The 26,606-nt window shown below is 46.9% G+C and overlaps 1 pseudogene across 1 annotated transcript; it reads right to left on the minus strand.

The window, feature by feature from the left end:
* Window positions 1-248: 248 nt before the first annotated feature.
* Window positions 249-26,574, minus strand: LOC144764040 (uncharacterized; annotated as a pseudogene). The gene is made up of 2 exons (XR_013596301.1): window positions 26,451-26,574; window positions 249-3,402 (listed from the first exon to the last, which is right to left on the minus strand). The product of XR_013596301.1 is annotated as an uncharacterized LOC144764040 (transcript).
* Window positions 26,575-26,606: the final 32 nt, after the last annotated feature.

Raw genomic sequence — 26,606 nt, forward strand, 5'->3', positions numbered from 1 at the left:
CAAGATCTTTAATTCTGCAATTGTGGAGGTCAGAGAAGGTACCTACCTTTTATGCGTGGAAGGCAAAATTGTTCAGAATACAGGAATTGGAAAAGAAATATGCAATAAGATCAGGAGCAATAAGAAAGTATGAGAAGTATTGGAGTGCGTTTGAAACATAAGATAACATCTTGTTGATGATTTAAAAGGATAACATATATGTATAGGTATCTGGTCGGATTTAGCACTTCGCACTTTAACTTAAATTGTTTTTATTTTTTCTCTCATTTGGTATAAAAAGATAGAACATATTTGTAAATATATGCCCTGATTTAGTACTTTTCACTTTAACTTACTAGGATCTTTCTCTGTATTATGGATGTTTTATGATTGCACCACTGTGTATTTTGAAACGTTCATTTATAAGATTGTAATATTTTGTATTTTGGAGTCTAAGCAATCCCTTCATCTCTCAATATTTTGGAATATGTATCTGAATATGATAATATTGTATGTTATTAAGTCTATGAACTCTCAATAAAAATATAATTTAAAAAAATGGTAACTTTGATGTTGTTTTAACTCTCCATTGCTAATACATGCCTTGCCACATTCAGTACTATTTTCAGTGTAGATATTTGATGTTACATTAGCTCTCCATTTTTTATGAATACATTGTCACATTCAATACATTTATATAGTTTCTTGCCTGTGTGAACATTTTGATGTCCTATAAAATTTTGTTTAGTAATACATCCCTTGTTGTATTCTGTACATTAATACGGTTTCTCCCTACGGTAGGTTTGTTGATGCTGCATTACCTTATTCTTCCTGCAGAAGACTTTATTATGTTCTGTACATACATAGGATTTCTCTCCACATGGATTTTCTGATGTTGCTTCAGCTCTTCATTTGCCATGAATGCTTTGTGACATTTATTACAGTGAGAACTGTCTCTCTCCTGTACATACTTTCTGATGATGTATTAAATGTTGCTTTGTAATAAATCTGTCACCTTCGGTACATTCATATTGTTTCTCTCCAGTGTGGACTTTCTGATGTTTCTTTACCTCTCCATTTTTTTTAAATGCTTTCCCACATTCTGTAAATGTATATGATTTCTCTCCTGTGTGAACTTGCTGATGTATTTTTAAACTTTAATTTGCAATAAATGTCTTGTCACTTTCTGTATATTCATGTTTTGTGGAATTTCTGATGTTGCGTTACATTTCTATTTGTAATAGATGCCTTGTCACATGAATTACATTTATACAGTTTCGCCCCAGAGTGGACTTTCTGATGTTGTATTAGACGTGACTTTCTAATAAATCCCTTGTCACATTCAGTGCAGTTGAATGGTCTCTCTCCAGTATGGACTTTTAGATGTTGCATCAGCTCTCTATTTCTTATAAATGCTTTGTCACATTCTGTACATTGAAATGGTTTCTCCCCAGTGTGGATTCTCTGATGTTGCTTTAGCACTGTATTTGTTATAAATGCTTTGTCACACTCTGTACATTTATATGGCTTCTCACCAGAGTGGCTTATCTGATGTTTCATTAGATGTGACTTTTTAAGAAATGCCTTGTCACATTCTGAACATTGATATGGCTTCTCCCCAGTATGAATTTTCTGATGTTGCTTTAGCTCTCCATTTGTTATAAATGCTTTGTCACACTCTGTACATTGATATGGTCTCTCCCCAGTGTGGACTCTCTGATGTCGTATTAACCTTTGCCCTGTAATAAATGCCTTGTTGCATTCTATGCATTCATAGGGTTTCTCCCCGGTGTGGACTTTTTGATGTTGCTTAAGGTCTCCATTTGTTATAAATGCTTTGTCACATTCAGAACATTTATATGGTTTATCCCCAGTGTGGATCTTATGATGGTTCTTCAGCTCTCTATTTGTTATGAATGCTTTGTCACACTCTGTACATTGATATGGCTTCTTCCCAGTGTGGATATTCTGATGTTGCTTTAGCTCTCCATTTGTTAGAAATGCTCTGTGACATTCAATACATTGATATGGTTTCTCTCCTGTGTGAACTTTCCAATGTCGAACTAAATTTTGCCTTACAATAAATGCCTTGTCACATTCTGTACACTGATATGGCTTCTCCCCAGTGTGGCTATTCTGATGTTGTTTCAGCTCTCTATTTGTTATAAATGCTTTGTCACATTCAGTACAGTGAAATGGTTTCTCCCCAGTGTGGATTCTCCGATGTTGCTTCAGTTCTCCATTTCTTATAAATGCTTTGTCACACTCTGTACATTGATATGGTTTCTCACCAGTGTGGATTTTCTGATGCCGTTTTAGGTCTCCGTTTGTTATAAATGCTTTGTCACATTCAGTGCATTCATATGGTTTCTCCCCAGTGTGGACTTTCTGATGTTTCATTAGGTCTCCACTGGTAATAAATCCCTTTTCACATTCTGTACATTCATACGGTTTCTCACCAGTATGAATTTGTTGATGCTGCTTTAGATTTTTCTTCCTTTGGAACACTTTATTACATTCTGTACATTTATATGGTCTTTCCTCAATGTGGATTTTTTGATGTCGCTTTAAATCTCTATATGTTATAAATGCATTGTCACATTCTGTACATTTATATGATTTCTCCCTAGTGTGGATTTTCTGATGTCGCTTTAAATCTCCATTTGCTATAAATGCTTTGCCACATTCTGTACATTCATAAAGTTTTTCACCAGTGTGGATTTTCTGATGCTGTTTTAGCTTTGCATTGGTTATAAATGCTTTGTCACATTCAGTGCATTCATATGGTTTCTCCCCAGTGTAGATCTTCTGATGTTTTCTTAGGTTTCCATTGGTAATAAATGTCTTGTTGCATTCTAAACATTCATACGGTTTTCCCCAGTGGGGATTTGTTGATGCAGCTTTAGGTTTTGCTTCCATCCGAACACTTTAGTACATTTGATACATTGATATGTTTTCTTCTCTATGTGGATAGTCTGATGCAGCGTCAGGTCTTTCATTGCGAAGCACACTTTTTCACAGTCAGTCCATCAATATGTCTTTTTTCTCCAGTATGAAGTTTCTGATGTCACACTCCCTCTTTCTCCGCCTAATAAATGTTTTGTCACATTCTAGAAACTTATACAGTTTCTCTCCTGTGTGTTCTTTCTGATACTAGGGTATAGCTCTTCCTTCGTAATGAGCACCTCATCAGACTTGCTTCGGTATGTCAGTGTGTTATATCTTCAATATATATCAGCTGATGCCTAAGAGCAAAGTACAGACGTCATTGGACAGTATGGGTTTTTTGCTGTAGAAAAAGACTTTGGAGAGGCATTAGCCTGCACAGGAACAGAATTGGAGGTATACTGTTTATACATCACCTCCTACACAAGTGATGTTTAATGGCTTCACCTTTTTCATTCAACCCTGCATTTATTTCACCTGTTGGATTAAGGAAAAAACACTAAATAAGTGAAATGTAGAGTTCATCACAAAAATCTATTGGTATTTGAGAGAGAGAGAGAGAGAGAGATAGAAGAAAACGTTGTTCGATGTTTCAAGAAAATCACAAAATTATGCACAATAAAACTGTACAAACAGAAAACTATAAGAAGGTCTAAAGCACAGCCACCACAGTTTATAATAGGCAAGTTGAAAATGCATCTGCTTTGCAATAAAGATATAAAAGGGATCTAGTGTCATTTAATGAGACATTTCATTGTTCATATAGACAAGTGTGCTGAAGAGATTCTAGATTACACTTTCAGTATAAAGATGCAATAGGCAGAGTAAGGGCATACGATCCTTACGTGATCCCTTTTTATCAAGGAGTGTGGACTCAAAGAGTAACCAAAACACCAGAGAAGGTTCCTTGTTCAGTGAGTGAGACCCTCTCCCAGTGACACACATTGTTAAATCGACAGTGACAAGAAGCCTCCCTTCTTATCCAGGGCATGCTTCCCATTATCATACAGCCTAACAAATAATACAAGATGGAGCCTTTTACTGTGACTGAACCATGCAACACAGGGCATCAAAATAATTGGGGAAAACATAAGCAATTGCGACAAGGGAGTTTGTTAGACCTGGTATCATTGGCGTGAGTCTCCCTTCCATTTTTTCTGATTGCCTCCTCTATTTTTGATATGTTTTGCTGGTTAGATGCTTCGGGCACTGTGCAACTGCTATTCAGTGCCACAGTGCAAGTGCTCCCTATGTTAAATTGTTGTACTAATTGGTGTCTCCATGATTGGGTATTTGGTTTCACGTGTCAGACCCTAGTACAGTGCACCATGTGTGCCCAGGGCTTGTAAATCAAATGCTGCTGGTGGGCTTGCAGCACTGGTTGTGCCACCCACCGAAGCAGCTTGTAAAGTGTGTCTCAGGCCTGCCATTGCAGAGCCTGTGTGCAGTCTGTGACTGCCATGTCGAATTGGCAAGTGCACCCACTTGCCAGTCCCTAAACCTTCCCTTTTTGTCATGTCAGACACCCCTATGGTAGGCCTGCATTGTAAGGTGGGTGCATTGTAAGTATGAGGTAGAACATGCCCTGGTGTGTGAGGCATGTCCTAATAGTGAATTACAGCCATTTTTGTTTTTCACTATTGCAAGGCTACGTGTTCCCATAGGCCACAATGGGCAGTTTGATTATTAGATCTTATAATCCTAACTGACCCAGGAAAAATGGTAGAAATTCGAGTTTAGTATGCCTGAACTCAGAATGAAAAAATACATCTTTTAGTGAAGTTGGTATTTTCTTGCCTAACTGTCCAAGCCTGCCTCTGCTAGGTTGTGTATTCCGTGTCTGAAGTTTGAGTGACAGGGGCTGGAGGATTCCAGGAGACAGGGTGAGTCAGTCCAGCGCTGAATAGAGAGATCTGCTTCTAGATGGGAGAGAAGAGTTGCACCTGGGACCTGAAAAGGGCTGGGCCTTCCCTCTACAATGCTGGCTCCACCTCCTGTGGTGTGTCTATTGTCCCTAGACTACACTGTAGAAATAAAGAAGCAGTCTTGTCAACAAGTGCTCCAGGACTGACCAGAACTGGTTTGGCCTCTCTGCGTTCAGAGAACAAAGAGAAAAGTAGTATAAATATGGGGATCCAGACCCCAAGACTTTAGATCACTTCTGGGAACAAGACAAACCTTTTGCCAAGGAGAACCAAGGAAGCTGCTGGAGTTTGGACTGCCCCTCTGCCAGTGTGCTGTTTGCTGAGTTGGCCTGCCGTAGTCTCTTCATTACCAAGGAAAGGAGAAGGAACTTTTTAAGGACTTCATCATCTTGCAGAATATTACTCCAAGGGCTTGATTTGAGCTTGCCTCCTGACCGAAGTCTCAGGGATACCAGACTTCACCCCCTTCTGTTTGCCTGCATCTGAAACTTGCTGTTCTAGGGCTACATAGGGAATCTGCAACACCGACGCCGGCGAAAGATGCCGTTATCTGCAACAACGTCGTGAGCGCTGCTCAGACTTGCGACGCCGGCCTAATGCCTGTTGCTGTGCCACAGCGACTCCGAACACAACATCATCGCGGAGCCGATCGTCGTCGTGGGTAGTCAAGAATCCATCAACATTGTGACATCGTACAGAACCTTAGTTTCGGCGCCATTGTGATGTCATCTCCTCTCCGGTCCGGAACCGACGCCTCCCCTGCCTGTGCAAGCATCCAAGACCTGATGCCTCATCTCCCCAGAAGAGTTGTCCCAGAACCTAGTTGACAGTAAGTTGACTGACCTCTGGAAGCTTGCTGGGGCGATGGACCTCTGGGCCAGTACCAGAGTGTCCAAGAAGGTACCTGGTAGTGACCCCAAGAAGGGTGTTGCGGGTTCCCTCCAGCAGAGTTTGGGGGAGGTTAAAGATGACCCAGACAAGTCCCAGAGTAAGGAGAAAGGAAAGGGTACCCATGCCCCATCTGAGAAATGGGGTGGTTCTGGTGAGCAGTCGCTCAGGGCACCCCATTTTCAATTCTACTGCCTTGAGTGATCCCAGTTTGGGTGACTGCCTGCCCAAGGAAAGCACACACTGGTGGGCCCTCTACAGGAGTGGCCAGTAGGCCTTAGGGGCAAGTAGTCCCCAGTGGCAGGTCATATGCCATTTCCATCAAAACAGTATGCAGTTCCTAAGGATACAGGAAGAGAGAATTGGAGGATCAGTCGGTAGATATACATGTCCAAAGGTTGGTGCCGGAGTCTCCTCCTTTTTGAACTAGGTCCCTCACACACCTGGCTGGGTGTCATGCTTCATCATAGGGCTTGCTCCTCGTCGAGCCGTTGCTGCTATGCCTGATGGACATGCTTTAAGAGGCTCTTTACCAGAGATCTTTTGTTTCCAAGCAGTAATGTGAAATGCGAGTGTAGGGCCGTGGAGTGAAGATGAGTGTATCAAGTGTGTGAATGGGTTAAGGAAAATAAAAAAGGAGATGAAGTAGTTTGTAGTTTTAATCTGTGGGTCTACTAGTTCAGTTAAAATCAGGGTTCACACCCCACGGACATGATGTTTAGTGGTTGCTAATACAAAAAGGTCAACATGTTTCTTGCTATGTTTGTCACAAAAGTGATCAGTTAGCAATTCATCAGGCCCGGAAGTAAATGTCTATCTACATAGTGGTTGGAGTCCTAGTTAGTATAAGGGGTTGCCCAGAAATATTTATCCTGGAATTAGATCATAGGGTCCGCCATTTTCTTATTTTATTCTGTTTGAACCGCTTACCTTAAATGACTTAACGGCAAGTTGGTCTTCCCATGCGAGCACAGGAAGATATTGTGTCTTATGTTATCTGGGCCCTCAGACTATTGATCATATTTAGTTTGTATGCCCAGTCCTACTACCTTATCACCTATGCTAATTACGTCCTTTGTTCATACAGAATAGTATTAAAACTGTAGCTACAGCCCATGAGTTTCTCCTTTTCCCTAAGAAAATCTTCAAGTTTACGGTGTTTTAAAACTTGTTGCTTTTGACAAGGGGTATGGGAGCAATCGTTTTATTCATATTTAATCATATTGCCTCCTACCTCCGGGTCCAACTACTATATTATATGCCACTTATTCTATTTTGGTACTCAATTAAATTGTGTACTCAAATAATTCTATTCATTTGTTGCAGTAAAGGAACTGTACTGTATCCAATTCATTATATTATTGTTCGTTATTTCCCCTTCATTTCTAAAGTGTTCCTAAATTAATTCTGGAACTCTGAACTGTTGCTGCCAGATTGAATAAAGTTTTTCTATTGCTGGCTTGACTAATTACATACTTTTCATTTTTTTTTTCTTGTATTGTTTGTATAGTGTCCATAATTAGTCCACATATTCGATGTGGTAAAGGAACTATAACTGTATTTTATAATCCAATCTCATTGTGATATTTGTCTTCTTCTCTAATGTCGTTTTACTAGTATCTTTTTATTAACTGCAAAACTGTGCACTTAATTATTGCTGCTTGGTCGAAGGATGTTCTTCTGTATAACAATATAAGCTCTTTTTTCTCTCTTTTTCTAGCTATATCTTCTGTTGATTATATGGTTGTGATTTAATCTGTACAAATTTGTACTCATGAAATGCTGCTATACTTTTTATCACTCTAAAAGTGAGTGACTTTTTTTCTTTTGACTTATACAAATACTATTTTATGGTAAAGGTCTTTATTTGCACAATGCAAATTGTATTCTTATCGTGTGATTCAATTGTAATTTTTAAGTGGACCTCTTTTTGAGTTCCATACCTTAATAAATTGAATATCAAGTTTGTCTGAAATGACTTTAGGGACCTGGTTTAATAACTCCTCTACCCCACTGTTATCTCATGCTACAGTTAGCTGTTCAGTGGTTCCTGTAAATAAGATCATGCCAAACAGTCCTTGATGAAACCATCTCAAAATGTTTAGGTCTTTAACTGCCACATACACTTTACCATAGATCTTCCTTCCTTGATATCTTCAAAATAACCTTGCAACTCAATCTTTCTTCCGCCATATGATACCTATTTGGTGGCAACAATTTACGCTCACCCCACTTCTGTTGAAATGATTCTTGTGTGGGCATAGTCATTTTGGCACCGGAGTCTACTAACAACTTTGCCTCCTATCCGAATATCGACATAAGGATCCACACAATGCTTAGGATCTGTAGGACCTCATTATAAGACACGCCAAAGACCATGTCTTGCATTTCTTCCATCAAATCCTGAACATTGTAAAACAAATACTTTCAACCTCCCATTTCTCGCCAAAGTGCTTGAAAGGGTAATGAACACCCAGCTGGCTGATTATCTCGAGCAAAACAAACTGCTGGATGACACGCAGTTCGGGTTTCGTAAGCTCCACGGCACTGAGACGGCTCTCATTAAAGCTGCAGATGACATTAGATCAATCAGAGATCATGGAGGGACAGCTATCCTTATAATGCTGGATTTATCGGCCGCCTTCGACACGGTCAATCATTCCATCCTGATTGACCGTGTCGGAAATTTGGGCATCCGATCCAGCGCTAAGGAACTGCTCACCTTGTTCCTTTCGAGCAGAACTCAAGCAGTTACGCTAGGACCTTTCAAGTCACCAGAGATTGCCTTACCTTGTGGAGTTCCCCAGGGCTCATCGCTAAGTCCAACACTGTTTAATATCTACGTGTTGGACTTGGCGAGAGTGATTAAATCCTATCACATGAGCCTTACCTCCTACGCTGACGATACCCAGCTGGTGCTCGCTATCAACAATGATGGGGAGCAGGTAGCGGCATTGTTTCAAGAGGGTATGTTGGCCATCAAAGAATGGATGCAGGCCAACTGCTTGAGGTTGAACTCTGAAAAGACGGAGGTAGTCATTTTTGGTAAGATCACCCCGCAATGGTCCCCCGAGTGGTGGCCTCCATCGTTGGGAACTCTACCTACACCGTCAGTTAAGGTCAGAAACTTGGGTATAGTTTTTGATGAAAAACTTAACTTTGCAGCACATGCCAACCAGACAGTAGCAAATGCCCACCACAAACTCAGACTCATAAGGAAAATTATCCCATTTCTCTCTGATAGTGCAGGCAAAACAGTAGTGAGCACACTTGTGCTCTCCTCCCTGGACTACTGTAATGGTTTATTTGCCAATGCACAATCCCGGGTAATTTCCAAACTCCAAATGATCCAAAATGCGGCTGCCAGATTACTATCAAGGACTCCAAAATTTAAATCAGTCAGTCACATAATTAGGAACTACCACTGGCTGACAATTAAAAACCGCATCAGATTCAAATCACTCTGTTTAACTTTTAAGGCTACTCATAACCTAGGCCCAAGGTTTCTGCAAGAGCAGCTTTCCATCTACTGCCCGTCCAGACAACTGAGATCGATGCAGTTACGACAGTTAGCATTACCCCGTACCAGAACGGTCACTTGGGGAGACAGGCGTTTCACAGTGTCTGCAGCCAGACTCTGGAACTCGCTCCCGTTAACCATTCGATCGGCGCACTCTCTGCTCCAGTTCTGGAAACTGGTGAAGACATGGCTGTTTAACCAGTAAGACTCCTTGGCCTAAACGCTTTCATCACTCAGAGACTCTTTATAGTAATCTTAGCGCCAAGACCCCCACGGGCAAACGTATGCGCTCTATAAATTGTATTAATAAATAAATAAATAAATAATAAATGAACAAAGTCAAATACAACACACAAACAAAACACACAGTTGTTCTCCTCCCGAATCTAATTCCCTTTAGGAGTGTCTTCTACTGCCCACTCCCATGTTTCCCTCCTAGATTAACTAATACATTCTATACAAATAAATTACTGAACAAAATAGCACTGTGCTGGGGTGTCACTAGAGAGGGTGCAGCTAGGAAAGTAAACCATATACTCTGTACACTCAGAGAAAAGATTGTTGCACAGGGGTGAGTTTGTCAGTAAAGCCTTTCCCAGCCAACGTGGACGCTGTAGAGGGATGTCAGTGAAGAAGCCATATTGCCAGAAAACAGAAGCATTTACTCAACATAGAGATGTAAGGAAAGGAGAAAGTCTCTCATGAATTTATACCATAGAGAATCTTCAAGCTGTTCTAATGCAATAACACAAGTCTTAATATTTCTGTAAAATCTTGCACAGAGAGCTTTAACTGTGGTGAGGTGTGAGTAGTGAAGGTGCAGTTATAGAGTACTGTCAGATAGAATCACTGGTTCATCCATCTCTACCACTGCTAATGCACAGAACACTGACAACTGAAATATTCAATGTGATTCTACTTATAAGAGAGAGCTTTCCTACCAAACTCTACCATACATAGAGATTCTGCACCTTGTGGATATGTGATTGAACAGGTTTCACTATAGAGCATGCTGTCACGAAATGTATTCATATACTCCATGCACTTAGATATAACAAGGGGAGGTGTTTCATTAAACTGTACCATTCACATTGTGCATGTAGTTAAATTGTGGTGGCACAGGGCTATGTGTTTTTCTGAAATCTTGTACACAGCCCTTTACGCTGTTCAGACATGTTATTATGGCATTTGCTATTCATTAGCCCATTTACACACCATGTTCACCCAGACAAAAGGTGTTTCTAGAGGGGTGGTGCCTCACTAAAGTCTTCTACACTCAGAAGCTACGCTGTGGACAGGTGCCAGCAAAGAGGGCATGTTGTAAAAAAAACACAAGGATTCACTTAATATACACTTTAAAACAAGCATTTGCAACATAATAGGTCTCACATTTGTTGTAGTTGGAGCTATTGGCATTGTAAATGGCAATGTTTTTATTTTTGTTTTTTTGTTTGCAATGGAGTGATTTACTGAAAAAATGAATGCTATACCATATAAGCTTTTATCGCAACACTACAGTAAATCTATAGCTATGTTAACATAAAGGGGTATGAATGAAAATACAAAAAAAGATGTTAAAATGCAGGATGGAATGTATAGCAGGTGACAGGGACTACCTACTATTTAATAAAAATACATAGACAAAAAAACACACTTAGACTGTGAAACCTGCAAACTCCAGGAAAGTGTCAGGCATCAGCGTGTATTTGCGGTACATATACATGCAAATACACCATGACATGTTGTCCATTTTTTTTCGGTGCGTCGGACGTCCGGAACCGTCTGCCGCACCAGTGCTTATGTCCATCAGACGGCTCCCGGCTGTCTGCGCACATGGCACAGGAAATGCCAAAACACCCTTCGGAGCTGGGGAAGAGCTTCCCCGGCTACCAAGTGTGTTCTGACAACTTCTCTGAAATGACGATAAACGACATTTCGGAGGAACAGAAAATCAGTTTCAGTGCCTCTGTGCTCAGGGGGCTATCTCAGCACCCTGAGCACCGAGGCAGATGGGAGGGGGTACCCTTCTTGGGGATCGCCTCAGGAGGGTTATCCCCAAGCAGGGGTCCACCCACTAGGCACCAGGTAGGGGTGAGCTGCCCCTTGGGCAAGGGCTTTTGCTCCCCCCATTATTTTGGGCACATTCAGTCTTTCTGCCCTCCCCCAGGAGGCATAGGTGGGCAATAGCCTCCAATCTGCCCCTCCCCCCCCCCCCAGGGGGGCAGAAAGCACACTAGGCACCAGGGATGTTTTATTTTTATGTATATAGGGTTGGGAGCTGCCCAAAATGGGCATGGCACTGCCCATGCCCCCCCTCCGAATTCCAGTTTTTTGCCCTCTCCCAGGAGGCAGATAGGAGCATTAGCACCCAAGCTGCCCTCCGGGCGGCAGAAAGCGCACTAGGCACCAGGGATGTTTTATTTTTATGTATATAGGGTTGGGGGCTGCCCAAAATGGGCATGGCAATGCCCTCCTCCCCAAATTCCACAGTCTTTCTGCACCCCCCTTCCCGGGAGGCATATGGGGCATTAGCCCCGATCAAAGCACACTGGGAACCAGGGATTTTTTTATAGTGAATATAGGGGTGGAAGCTGCCCAAAATAGGCATGCTAATGCCTCCACCCCTCAAAAAACATTCCACAGTATTTCTGCCCTCCCCCCCCCCCAGGAGGGCAGAAAGCCCACTATGCACCAGGGATTGTCTTTTTAAAAATATATGTATGGGGTGGGGACTGCCCAAAATGGGCATGCCAATGCCCCCCCCCCCCAAAATGCCACAGTCTTACTGCCCACCCCCAGAAGGCAGATCGGAGCAATAGCCCCTTTTCTGCCCCTCCGGGCAGGGCAGAAAGCCCACTAGGAACCAGAGATATATTTATGGGCATGTCGGGGAGGAGCCCAGTAGGCACGGGTTGCTCCCCTTTTTTTAGGCACACATTTTGGTTGTTTCAATTATATTTTTAGTCTCATCTACCCCCAAGAGGAGGTCTCAAAACCACTAGGAAGCAGGGAGAGTTGGTGTGTATGAACTGGAGTTTGGCTTACGGTCTGTGTGTACTGACCTTTGGCTGGCATTTTGCTTGCGGTGTGTGTGGCTTGCTCTTGGCTAATGGTGTGTGTGTGTGTGGACTTGCACTTGATGACGGTGTGTGTAGATTGGCGCTTGCCTGGTGGTGTGGCACTTGGCTGGCAGTTAACGTGGACTGCTGTTTGGCTGACAGTGTGCATGTATGGCGCTTGGCGGGCGGAGTGCGGAGATGGCGCTTGGCTGGTGGAGTGCAGGGATGGCGCTTGGCTGGCGGAGTGAGGGATTGGCACTTAGCTGGCAGAGTGCGGGGATGGCGCTTGGCTGGAGGAGTGCGGGGATGGCGCTTGGCTGGAGGAGTGCGGGGATGGGGCTTGGCTGGAGGAGTCAGGGAATGGCACTTGGCTGGAGGAGTCAGGGATTGGCGCTTGTCTGGAGGAGTCAGGGATTGGCGCTTGGCTGGCGGTGTGCATTGATGGTGCTTGGCTGGCGGTGTGCATGGATGGCGCTTGGCTGGCAGTGTGCGTGGATGGTGCTTGGCTGGCGGTGTGCATGGATGGCGCTTGGCTGGCAGTGTGCATGGATGGTGCTTGGCTGGCGGTGTGCATGGATGGTGCTTGGCTGGCGGTGTGCATGGATGGCGCTTGGCTGGCGGTGTGCATGGATGGTGCTTGGCTGGTGGTGTGCATGGATGGCGCTTGGCAGAAGGAGTCAGAGAATGGCGCTTGTCTGGAGGAGTCAGGGAATGGCGCTTGGCTGGAGGAGTCAGGTATTGGTGCTTGGCTGGCGGTGTGCATGGATGGCGCTTGGCTGGCAGTGTGTGTGGATGGTGGTGTACGTGTACTGACTCTTGGCTGGCGGTGTGGCTTGCATGGATCCCCCAGCATTTTCTTACCCAGAATCTTCCACAAACCTCCAATTTACTTACAAAGTCACATTTTCCTCACATTTCTGTGTGGGTAAGTTGTAGAATCACAGCACACGCACAAATTTCCTCCCACCCAGCCTTCCCCCGAGGTCTGGCGAGAAAAATTATACCTCACTTGGCCCAGCTACACAAGTATGGTATTACTTTTATCGGGAGAATGAGGGAAACGCTGAGTGGTAGGAAATGTGTGCTGTGCAGTGACCCCACAACTTTCCCACACAGGTATTAGAGGAAAATGTGACTTTTTAGCTAAATTTGAGGTTTGCAATGGAATCTGGGAAGGAAAATGTTGAGGGATCAACGCAAACCACACCTCCCTGGACCCCCACGGGTATCTGGTTTTCAGAAATGTCTAGGTTTGTTAGATTCCCCTAGATGTCTTCAAGCCCGGGACCAAAAACACAGGTATCCACATATCTATCACAAAACTACCTGGTTTTGCGAGGGAGTCATCTGCGTTTTGGCCATCTTGGGAAACCTAGCAAACCCAAACATTTCTGAAAACTAGAAACCGAGTGGAGTCCAGGGAGGTGCAGCTCACCTGGATCTTTCTACATTTTCCTTCCCAGAATCCCCTGCAAACCTCAAATTTAGCTAAAATAAATCATGTTTTCCTCACTTTTCTGTGTGGGAAAGTTGTAAGATCACAAAAGTATCTGGTGCGTTGTCACGCCCCATGGTCAAGCTGCAGAGTTTTGCAAAAAATTACAACAAACAAGAAACCAATATTTTTACTCCATAGTCTTTGATAATCAGTTTTCTCCATGTGTTTTACCATTCATAGTAGGAACAGCATAACTCCTATCTTTACATGTCAAGAAATGCCAATCCAGGCAGTTTTTCATGGCATATTGGAATGCACTGTACATCCTGGGTAACCCAATGCATTTTGGGCATGTTTGGCCCTTTGTCAGGGGTAGGTAAAACGGAAGGAGAGCCCATCAAAAGTTGTAAGAGACTACATGCAACAAGACCATGACTCACGTTACAAATTGGTAAAACTACGAAAAAGTGATTGCCTGACTCAGTGTCCACATTGCTGTAAATTTTTCGAATCCTAAACACATGCTCCATTCATTCAAATTGTGCTCTGGGAATAAATGAAGAAACCATGAGACAGAAACAGATAAAGGAATAAAAAGTGGAAGTAAAAAACGGAAATGAGAAATCAAACTCACTAGTGCTCTATGAGTAAGTGCCTAAAATACTGCGACTTCGTGTCAAACAGGGCCCCAAATCAAGTCTGGTGAATCATGCTCAAAAAGAAAAAGATCAGTTTGCTTGAACAAACTTAAATGTAACCCTTTGCTCTCCGTGTGCCTGCATATTTCAAATGTATCTGTGCCGATGGCAGCCCCATGGCTGCTGTTATCAGCTCCCGTGAAGTCAATGAACTTGTGCTCACAGCGAACTTATCGAAAATAAACCTGGAAAGACGCCATAAGTGAACCAGTGCCTTCTGTAATGTCCGTGCACTGCGGGTTAGTAGTCCAGTTGATCGCGCACGCAGACGTGCGCATATGCGGGTGTGATACGTCACACCGCGTATTATAAAAATAAAGGAGGCATGGCCCGAGGTTAGTTCGGACCACGCGGACCAGCAAATTGGTGTCCCGGGTCCTTATGTCAAGGGCAGCGCTAGCGACCCTGCGCACGTGCGACACAAGGCACGACAATGGCGACGAGGGTCTGAACGGACCCATGCTCAACCCCGCCTGCCGCTCCAGTCTGCCCTACGGCGGCGCGCTGATGCGCATACATCGTTGGAGGCCCTGTGTGCTGTGGGCCTGATCAGGACTGTCTGTCCCGATCGCGAGAGTCAGCGCATGGCGGCGCATTTTACCGGCAGCCCCCGCAGCAGTGCCCGGACACGGGAGAGTGGCGGCGAGTGAAGCCCTCGGAAGGCAGGGAGGACAGAGTCTGGGCTCTCAACAAGCTAAACAGGGTAAGGGCAAGCGCGGCCGACAGCTGGCCTGAGAAGCCCCCGCACCCCGTCCGCCCGTTTCAGAGAGCGCATCACCCTATCTGTGGCCCAGTCATCGCCGGCCTGCTCTTGCTCCAGAGCGTTTAAGCGACCCATCGGTGAGGGGAGTCAGAAAGGCTCCGCCACCAGCGCCACTGCTCCAGCATCCCCATCGAGGTGCAGGAAGACCCCACGTGCTGAAAATGGCGGCAATTCCCCCCATTGAGCCATTTATGGTTGACGGCGCACCGGCGTCCCTGGCGCCACGATGGAAGGACTGGACGGAGCGGTTGCAATTCTATTTCGAGGGCGCTGGAACGGCAAAAGAAAGGCGCAGGGCACTTCTCCTTCATCTCGGTGGGAAGGACATACACAGAATTTACAAGACCCTGGTAGAGGCCACTCCACACACCTACGTCACGCTCCTCAACGTGCTCAACGCGCACTTCGAACCGATGGCCAGTAAGGATTATGAGCGTTTCATCTTCAAGCAGGCGCGACAAAAAGCTGAAGAATCGCTTGACGCATTCCACGGCAGGCTCAAGGAACTCGCCAGCACCTGTGGTTTCTGCGACGAGCAAGAGGAGATACGTGGCCAGATAATACAGGGATGCTACTCCTCCAACCTGAGGGTAAAGATCCTCCAAGAAGACGGAAAACCGCTAGCGGACATTTTGAAACTAGGGCGATCCAAAGAACTGTCACAAGCGAGAGCGTCACACATGGAAGCGGCACTCCATAGACCAGTCAAAGCGGAGCAAGTAAACACGGCCGAACAGATCAACGTTGTCCGACCGAAACAACGCCAGTTTGGAGGAAGAAAACCACAAGAGCGCCGAAAAGAATGAGGATACTGCGGAGGCACGCCCCATCATGCTCAAGACTGTCCAGCGCGGGGGAGGAAATGCGGCTCGTGTGGGCGAATGAACCATTTTGCAACAGCTTGCAGGTCATCCAAGCAGAAACCCGAAGCAGCCCATGCCATCAGAGAAAGCCCAGACAGTGAAGATATGGACGACGACTACGTATTTGCCATCGACCAGCTACTGAGGAAAAAGAGGCGTCTCCCAAAGTGCCGCATAAGAATACACAACCAAGAGGTGAGGGCCACGATCGAAACAGGAGCCTCGATTGAGCTCATGGCGGCAAATGTCTACAACCAACTGCGAGAAAAGCCGGCTCTGAAGACGGCCAAGATCCGAGTCTTCGCATACGGACAAAAGACCCCAATTCCTCTAATCGGATGCTTCCAAACTGAACTACAGCACCAGGACCGGAAGGTCCCCACAACTGTCTACGTAACCACAGAGGGCAGCGGCATGCTCCTCAGTGGACAGGCTGCTGAAGATCTACAACTGATATCATTCGCGATGGTCATGCTGGAAGAGGAATTGGACACAATTCTCGAAGAATTCGGAGACACGTTCCAAGGTATTGGGTGTCTAAAAGGCAAAGAGGTGACTCTCCATATTGACCCATCCATCCAACCGGTAGCCCTCAGGCACCGGAGAATAGCGTTCCACCTGAGGAAGAAGGTGGAACAAGAACTCGAAGCTCTCGAGCGACAGGGCATCAACGAGAAGGTCAGCGGGCCCACCCCGTGGGTATCGCCAATAGTGGTGGCGCGAAAACCCAAACAGCCGGGACAGGTCTGCATCTGTGTCGATATGCGCCTGACCAAAGCAGCAGTAAAGAGGGAACGACATTTGACGCCCACCATCGACGACATTCTGGGAGAGTTGAAGGAAGCGAAGTGGTTCTCCAAAATGGACCTCCGGTCAGGCTATCATCAGCTGCCCCTGCACCCGGACTCCCGATACATAACCACCTTCTCCACCCATGTGAGTCTCCGACGATACCGACGACTCAACTTCGGGATCTCGAGCGCCGCTGAAGTCTTCCAAAACACCATCAGGGAAGTCCTGAGCGGGCTCCCCGGAGTCCTAAATGTCAGAGATGACCTGCTCATCTACGCGAACACAGTCGAGGAACATCACCAAAGACTGAGGGGCGTGCTGCAGAGAATCAAGGAATCAGGCCTAACGTTACACTGCGAGAAGTGCCAATTCCTCCAAAATAAAATCAGTTTCTTTGGATACACCTTCTCAGACCAGGGGATCGCTCTGGACCCGGACAAAGTGAAGGACGTGCAAGTGACCCCAGCGCCGACAAACATATCGGAGGTACGAAGCTTCCTCGGCATGGTAAACTTCTGCGGGAGATTCATCCCAGACTTGTCCAACCTCACCAGGCCCCTCCGGGAACTCACCAAGTCCACCACCCCCTGGCAGTGGGGAGAAGAACAAAACATTGCATTCCAGAACACCAAGGCAGCACTGTCGGCGGATAAGACCCTGTCGTACTTCGACCCGGCTAAACCGACCAACATAGCCGTGGATGCCAGCCCGTACGGCCTGGGAGCGGTACTGACACAGCTCCAAGGAGATGAAGACTGGGCACCCATTGCCTATGCCAGCCGGTCACTGACAGAGACTGAACAACGGTACTCCCAGATCGAGAGAGAGGCGATTGCAATACATTGGGCCTGCAGGCACTTTCATGTATACGTGTATGGACATCCATTCACCGTTTCCACAGATCACAAGCCTCTAATCCCTCTATTCCGAGGGTCTGTCTCCAAACCATCACCCAGAATAGAGAAATGGATCTTGCAACTCCAGGAGTTCGACTACCAGCTGGAATTCAAACCGGGAGCGACGAACCCAGCAGACTACCTCTCGAGGCATCCCACAGCAGCAACTAGCAAGGAAAAGGAAGACGCTGAAGAGACGGAGGAATACGTACAGGTGGTACTGGAAAGATCAAGGCCCCTACCCATGAGCATAGACATGATCATCGAAGCAACCCGCAGCGATGAAGTCCTCCAACTAGTGCTACACGCGGTACAGGCCAACGAGTGGAAAGCTCTCCAGGCATCGTTAAGTAAGAGAACACCCCAGGCGAAGAGTGCCCTAGAGACCCTTCTAAAGGTACGGGAGGAACTGTCCGTGGACAGCCAAGGGTGCCTACTGAGGGGACCACGGATCGTGATGCCAACGAGCCTGACCCAACAAGCAATTGAGCTGGCTCACCGCGGGCACCAAGGGATGGTGAAAACCAAGAGCAGACTTCGTGCAAAAGTGTGGTTTCCGGACATGGACACCCGGGTAGAACAAACTGTCAAAGAATGCCAATGGTGCCAAGCGGCCGGGCAACCCGAATGCCCGCCCCCAGTAATCACCGAGGACAACCCGCAGAGGCCATGGGAACAAGTCAGCGCAGACTTTGGGCACCTTCCAGATGGTAGATATATGCTCGTCATAATTGACGACTTCACCAAGTACCCGGAGGTAGAAATTGTAACAACGCTCACCGCCAAAGAAGTCGTAGCAAATTTTGAGAAAATCATCGCCACACACGGCATCTTTGAGCGAGTCAAGACCGACAATGGACCGCCATTCCAGGGACAAGAGTTTGCAGACTACCTCAAGGAGTGGGGAATTCAACACCGGAAGGTGACCCCCGGTGGCCTCAAGCCAATGGGGAAGTCGAGAGGTTTATGCGCACTCTCAATAAAGTCCTCCGGATCGCCCACGCTGAAGAAGCCCCATTGGAGAGGGCTATCTACACGTTCCTGAGAGAGTACCGGCTCACGCCTCATCGCACTACTGAAGCCGCCCCAGGCCCGTCAGCAATGGGAAGGATAGTCCGAGACACACTCCCCAACCATCATACCTGGACTCCAAACAAAGTAAGCCCCCGACGGACTCTGATCAATAGGAGGCGATTAACTGACTACGCCAGCTTCCGACGCAGAGCCAAAGAACCCTCCATTCGGGAAAGAGATCAAGATACCCTGGGAGCAAGTTCAGGCTCCCATTCGAACCGAGGCCCTGGACAGTCACGCGACGGACCGGCACCATGGTGACAGCTCAAAGGAGTGGAGAAACCGTCACGGGAAACATCTCTTTCTTCAAGAAAGCCGCCCTTCCGCCAGGGGATCACCCATACCAAGAGCAAGACCAAGAGCTACCTAATTCACCGGAAGGAAACAACAGTCTGCCAGGAAGCGAGCACGGAACCCAAGCGAACAGCCCACCAGCGGGTCCCCTGGCCGTGGGGACACCAACAACCACCGGCCCCCACTTCCCTACGGGGCCCCAGCCTGCTGGAACACCACAACAAGAGGCCTCGCGGAGAGCACTATTCCGCGGAGAAGCAGCAGGCTATGGACTGAGAAGGAACCGGCCCCATCTTCACAACTGGCGGACTTTGCTGTGGACTGAGGCCAGGATGACCAGCCACCGGACTGGTAACAGGCCGCACGGCCCTTGTTTATTTTATCAGTATAACTCTGCATAATGAATCTCATGCGACATTTGTATTTTGTTCAAATAAAGGTTAAAAGGAATGTAATGTCCGTGGACTGCGGGTTAGCAGTCCAGTTGATCGCGCACGCAGACGTGCGCATACGCGGGTGTGATACGTCACACCGCGTATCATATAAAAATAAAGGAGGCGTGGCCCGGGGTTAGTTCGGACCACGCGGACCAGCAAATTGGTGCCCCGGGTCCTTATGTCAAGCGCAGCGCTAGCGGCTCTGCGCACGTGCGACACAAGGCACAACACCTTCTAATGTAGCACGTGACCTTAAGTACCCCACCCAAACGTAAACACAAAAGAAATACTACAACCATGCTAGTGTGCCATTAATACTGCAACAAAACCAAATGCAGATAAATACAAATATCATAACACCCATCACTGCTTGAATACACAACGTGCAATTATGAACAGGATATACCATTTCACATTTTATATCTGTGTGAACACAGTCTGCTAACATTGCCGCTATTGCAAAACGGTCAAAATACAATAAATTGTATGTCAAAGTACATGGTTATACCCCAAATATATTGTCTTTGTGTAGAAACAAACGTCCTCTGATGACAATACAGTATGTTGGTGATACAAGATGACTCTCTCTGGAAATCCCAGGAATCCTACAAGATGGTATTTTTCTTTGTAATCCATTTTCATTGGGTGCAAATTATCTTTTGGGACAGCTTTAATAACATAACGTGACAAGAAAGGCTCCAAGAACAGTTCAGTGAAGCAGGAGCGGGCCCCAGATCACCCAGCAGCCAACCTCTGTCCCCTGAATCCCAAGAGTCTCCATCCAGCCCCATAACACTGCAGGGGAGAGGGCGACTAGGATCTACAACATACTGAGGGCAAGAGTGGTCCCTAGATCACCCCAGGGCAGCCAGTTCCTGTTCCCCAAATCCCCAGACACTCCATTGCTACCCTTTCTGTCTCATAACACTGCAGAGGAGAGGGAAGCTTAGGCCCCCACAACACGCAGAGCAAGAGAGGGCCACACGACATGGCTAAACCTCTGCAAGCAATTGCCAACTTTCCATTCTCACGTCACACAACACTTTGGGAGTCTGCAGTCACAGCGAGTATGCATTGGCACTTTGCATGTGCTGAGACATCAGAAAATGTTTGTTGCGCAGCGGGTGGCCCGCGGTCATGGAGCTCATTTTTGAGTATTTTTTATTCAAAATTTCCCCTCCTGTAAATCAGTCATTAAACAGACATAGCTCAGCTGGAGTTAATGGAGTCTGATTACTCTGCACTGTATTTACCACTTCCTAGAGTAAGTCTTGGCTGTAATGGAGTCTGATTACTCTGCAGTGTATTTACCACTTCCTAGAGTAAGTCTTGGCTGTTAATGGAGTCTGATTACTCTGCACTGTATTTACCACTTCCTAGAGTACGTCTTGGCTGTTAATGGAGTCTGATTACTCTGCACTGTATTTACCACTTCCTAGAGTAAGTCTTGGCTGTTAATGGAGTTTGATTACTCTGCAGTGTATTTACCACTTCCTAGAGTAAGTCTTGGCTGTTAATGGAGTCTGATTACTCTGCACTGTATTTACCACTTCCTAGAGTAAGTCTTGGCTGTTAATGGAGTCTGATTACTCTGCACTGTATTTACCACTTCCTAGAGTAAGTCTTGGCTGTTAATGGAGTCTGATAACTCTGCACTGTATTTACCACTTCCTAGAGTAAGTCTTGGCTGTTAATGGAGTCTGATTACTCTGCACTGTATTTACCTCTTCCTAGAGTAAGTCTTGGCTGTTAATGGAGTCTGATTACTCTGCACTGTATTTACCACTTCCTAGAGTAAGTCTTGGCTGTTAATGGAATCTGATTACTCTGCACTGTATTTACCACTTCCTAGAGTAAGTCTTGGCTGTTAATGGAGTCTGATTACCCTGCACTGTAGTTACCACTTCCTAGAGTAAGTCTTGGCCGTTAATGGAGTCTGATTACTCTGCACTGTAGTTACCACTTCCTAGAGTAAGTCTTGGCCGTTAATGGAGTCTGATTACCCTGCACTGTATTTACCACTTCCTAGAGTAAGTCTTAGCTGTTAATGGAGTCTGATTACTCTGCAGTGTATTTACCACTTCCTAGAGTAAGTCTTGGCTGTTAATGGAGTCTGATTACTCTGCACTGTATTTACCACTTCCTAGAGTAAGTCTTGGCTGTTAATGGAGTCTGATTACTCTGCACTGTATTTACCACTTCCTAGAGTAAGTCTTGGCTGTTTGCTATTTCGAGAGACAATAAACAAAATGACAACTCTGGTATCCAAGTGGAATAAAATAGTCTTAAGCTTCGAAATACCAATGTAAAGTATTATGTACTATGATTCTGTCCAGTAACCACTTACTGCCACAGGATCTGGTCCACTGAGTATGTTTCAGCGAGGGGTAATCTCAGCTTTCCAATTTCATCAACTATGCTTGAAACAAACACTGTATTCTAAAGTTGGCCAGGCCCACCACACTGACATTCCCTAGGGCAGTGGTTCCCAAACTTTTGACTCCTAAGGACCTCCATTGAGTCACCACTGGAAGCCGGGGACCCCCAAGCAATTTGTAGGAATTACATCTCAAACATTAAAACAGTAATTCGGAAAAAAAATTAACACACATGTGCACACAAAACAAATACTCAAATTACTAATGATTCTAGGGGCATATTTACAAGCCCCTATCACCATGGGAACATCACTTTTTGAGACGTTCCCGTGGCGATAGAGGCTTTTCCTTATTTACAAGGCAACGTTAAGCCACTGAACGCGGCTTAACAGTTCCTTATAAATAAGACCCCCTTTTACACAATGCTTAGCGTGAAAGCGGTGGACAGTGGGTGTTGCGGTGGGCGTTTCCCCGGTAACACCCATTGATTTTGACACTGCCCCCTATTTACAAGAGCAGCATAAATGGGAAGCAGCGCCAAAATTAAGACCAGGGAAAACCTGGTCTTAACTTGGAGAAACAAGGAGAAATGCTTCATTTCTCCTCATTTTTGCAAAAACGCTTTGGATTGTTTATGTTCAGGAAGGCGACCCTTCCTGCACCTCAACAATCTTTAAAAAAATGGCATTTTGTAACATCCATGTGTGATGCATTAAGCAGCACACATAGAAGTGACAAAATGTTATGTTATGTTATGTTATGTTATGTGATTTTTATTTGGCGCACAGATGCTCCAGCTAAGGAGCGTCCTGGCGCCCGACAAGGCAGCTACACAACACAACTAGACAATAGACAACACAAGTATACAACTAGGGGAATAAAAACGTTTTCACTGCGCGACGAAAGGAAAGCAAATCGCTCATAGCGCGAATTGCCGGGGGTAAGGAGTTCCACAGAACAGCTGCACGCACTCGAAATGAGCGTCCACCGGCCCTACTTCGCTTGAAGCGCGGCACAGCGGCTAATTCGAGGTCTGCCGATCTCAAGGGTCGAGCTGGGATGTAATTGGCCAGAAGGGACGTAAGGATAGCTGCCGGGGACCCCTTCAAGATCTTATAGGCGACGCAGAGGACCTTAAACTGGATCCGCTGGGCCACCGGAAGCCAATGCAGTGACCGTAGGGTGCTGGAGGTAGGACAGAATCTTGGGAGGCCTACCACCGCTCTCGCTGCGGCGTTCTGGATCCTCTGTAAGCGCCCGATCTCTGCCACATTCAAACCGGCCAGCAAGGAACTCGCATAATCCAGCCTGGAGATGACAGTAGCTTGGATCATGAGTTGCCTGGTGGGAGCATCGAAGAACTTTAGCACAGGACGAAGCCCACGCAGGATGCCGAAGCAGCATGCAGCCGTGCGTTTAGTGTGGCATGCAAACGTAAGGGAAGGGTCCAGCCAGACCCCGAGGTTTTTAAGCTCGGCGACTGGGATGGGAGCAGGACCCAGCTCCCCCGGCCACCATCTCTCTCCCCACAGTTCCGGTTGTCTGCCAAATACCATGACCTCGGTCTTACTAGCGTTTAGCTGAAGACAATTGGACGTCATCCAGCTAGCGACCGCCCTCAGTCCTTGTTGAAACCTGGGGGCGTCGACTTCGGCATCCCCGCTGATCGTGACCGCTAGCTGGGTGTCATCGGCATATGACACCATGGTCATACCCCATTGTTTGACAACCTCAGCTAGCGGCCTTACGTAAAGATTAAACAGCGTAGGGCTCAGCGAGGAGCCTTGGGGGACGCCCAGGTTCAACGGATGGAATTTGGACTGATACGGCGGGACGGTCACGCCATGACCTTTCAAGATTGTTTATGTGCAGGAAGGGGGATCTTCCTGTACATAAACAATCTTCCCCTGTTAAGTGTAGCGCCAGCGCAGGGGAAACGCAGGGCTGCACCATATTCTTGTAAATATGGTGCAGCCCTGCATTTCTGAAGTAGTGGAGTGTGTTGTTAAGCCGAGGAGGCTGGTCTGGAGAAGCACAAACTCAGGATTCAGGACATAACACAGTGATTAGCATTGACTTTAACAATAAAAATGTATTTAAAAGTTTTTAGAAGCATCAGGATACTGAAAGACTGAAAAAAACATAAGTCACTAACTTGTACCTTGCAGTTTGCAAGCAGCTGTTTGATGACAGTTTTTTTATCACTGTGCTAGATTACGATTGTCACTTATGAACAGCACTGTAACAAAAGAATCTCTCTGACGAAAGCAGTAACCCACTGACCTATGCATATCAAATACTGTTTTTTAAAACGCATGGTACAGGTTCTTTGCAGTAGGCATTTTAACCCTCTGTGCTACATCATTTAGTTCAGTCACAGCTGCCACTGGACACAACTCTCATGTCTCTCCAGCAGGGAAATTAATCACTGTTGTTATCTTGACACTTTTATTGTTCTTTGAAAACTGCTAATTAAACAAAATACTTTGCAGTGCTTTTAAAACTGCTGCCTGTGGACCCCCTGGGAATGTGTCAGGGACCCCTGGGGGTCCGCGGACTACAGTTTGGGAAACACTGCCCTAGGGAAAGGAAGCACTTTAGCTTTACCATCAGAATCATTGCCACTCTAATTGTGGGCTAGTGGACTAGTTGGAAAGTTGGAACCAGAAGACAAAGTTCAAATCCTGGCCTTCCATTTGGCCAAATGGCATGCTCTAGGATAAGCAATGTTTAGCATATATTTCTCTGCTTCCTTATTGACAAAATAAAGAGTATTTAGAAGCAAAGTAAAAACCACTAGTAGGCATGCGATGAAAAATGGACTCGATGTTACATGGTGGAATGGAGAAGTGCCCTGTCTTGTGGTATATTCATCAAAATGCAATATAATGGTAAACGTGTAGCCTTTACAGCAAGTAGTATAGTCTCAGGTCTAGTAATTTGAATAGTATAACTAGCACCCCTGACGAGAGCCTGAGGTGTAATAAACTGTGTGATCCTGTGCAGCTCGTGCTCTTCCTGTGCCTCAGTTCACAGATACCACAGTGCGCCAGCATTTTGCAACAAGCTTCAACGAAGCAATACACACAGAGGGCCTGCGCCCATGACAGGGACTCAGCGCAGTATTCATTCACACATTCAGGACGGTTGATCACCGTGCCCTCACCACTCTGAGAACTCCATGCACAGCTTCACCTCTGCACCACCCCTGCCTGCTCTTCCAGTTACCCCTGCCCTCCCCACACCCAAGGCCCAATACACAGCTCCACCTCTGCACCAGCCTAGCCTGCTCCTCTAGTTACCCCTGCCCTCCCCGCACCCAAGGCCCAATACACAGCTCCACCTCTGCACCAGCCTAGCCTGCTCCTCTAGTTACCCCTGCCCTCCCCACACCCAAGGCCCAATACACAGCTCCACCTCTGCACCACCCCTGCCTGCTCTTCCAGTTACCCCTGCCCTCCCCACACCCAAGGCCCAATACACAGCTCCACCTCTGCACCAGCCTAGCCTGCTCCTCTAGTTACCCCTGCCCTCCCCGCACCCAAGGCCCAATACACAGCTCCACCTCTGCATCACTCCCAGGTGCTCCATCACCCCCTGCCCCTTCTCCCTCTGAGGATCCCACACACAGCTTCACCTCTGCACCTCCCCGAGGAGCCCACACACAGCTTTACCTCTGCACCGGCCTAGCCTGCTCCTCTAGGTACCCCTGCCCTCCCCACACCCAAGGCCCAATACACAGCTTCACCTCTGCACCGGCCTAGCCTGCTCCTCTAGGTACCCCTGCCCTCCCCACACCCAAGGCCCAATACACAGCTCCACCTCTGCACCGGCCTAGCCTGCTTCTCTAGTTACCCCTGCCCTCCCCACCCAAGGCCCAATACACAGCTCCACCTCTGCACCGGCCTAGCCTGCTCCTCTAGTTACCCCTGCCCTCCCCACACCCAAGGCCCAATACACAGCTCCACCTCTGCACCAGCCTAGCCTGCTCCTCTAGTTACCCCTGCCCTCCCCACACCCAAGGCCCAATACACAGCTTCACCTCTGCACCGGCCTAGCCTGCTCCTCTAGTTACCCCTGCCCTCCCCACACCCAAGGCCCAATACACAGCTTTACATCTGCACCGGCCTAGCCTGCTCCTCTAGTTACCCCTGCCCTTCCCACACCCAAGGCCCAATACACAGCTTCACCTCTGCACCAGCCTAGCCTGCTCCTCTAGTTACCCCGGCCCTCCCCACACCCAAGGCCCAATACACAGCTTTACCTCTGCACCAGCCTAGCCTGCTCCTCTAGTTACCCCTGCCCTCCCCACACCCAAGGCCCAATACACAGCTCCACCTCTGCATCCCTCCCAGGTGCTCCATCCCCCCCTGCCCCTCCCCGAGGAGCCCACACACAGCTTTACCTCTGCACCTCCACCCCCTCCTCTTAATTATTTCTTTTTAACGCATTCTATGTAACCAGTGACTCCCCTCAGCCTGGGTCTGGTTCAGAACTCACTGGTGCTCGTGAAATCCCATCAACACAAACAGTGATGACGCTGCACTCACCCCTGACCCGGGGATCCTGCTTGTCACTGTCTGCAGCACAGCCCTGGAGTCAGGGGTCAGGGGTCAGCTGTCCTCGCGGCAGCCTCGTCACCACGCTCAGATCCTT

The sequence above is a fragment of the Lissotriton helveticus genome, chromosome 6 (assembly GCF_964261635.1).
Source record: "Lissotriton helveticus chromosome 6, aLisHel1.1, whole genome shotgun sequence".
In the NCBI taxonomy this organism is placed as follows: Eukaryota; Metazoa; Chordata; class Amphibia; order Caudata; family Salamandridae; genus Lissotriton; species Lissotriton helveticus.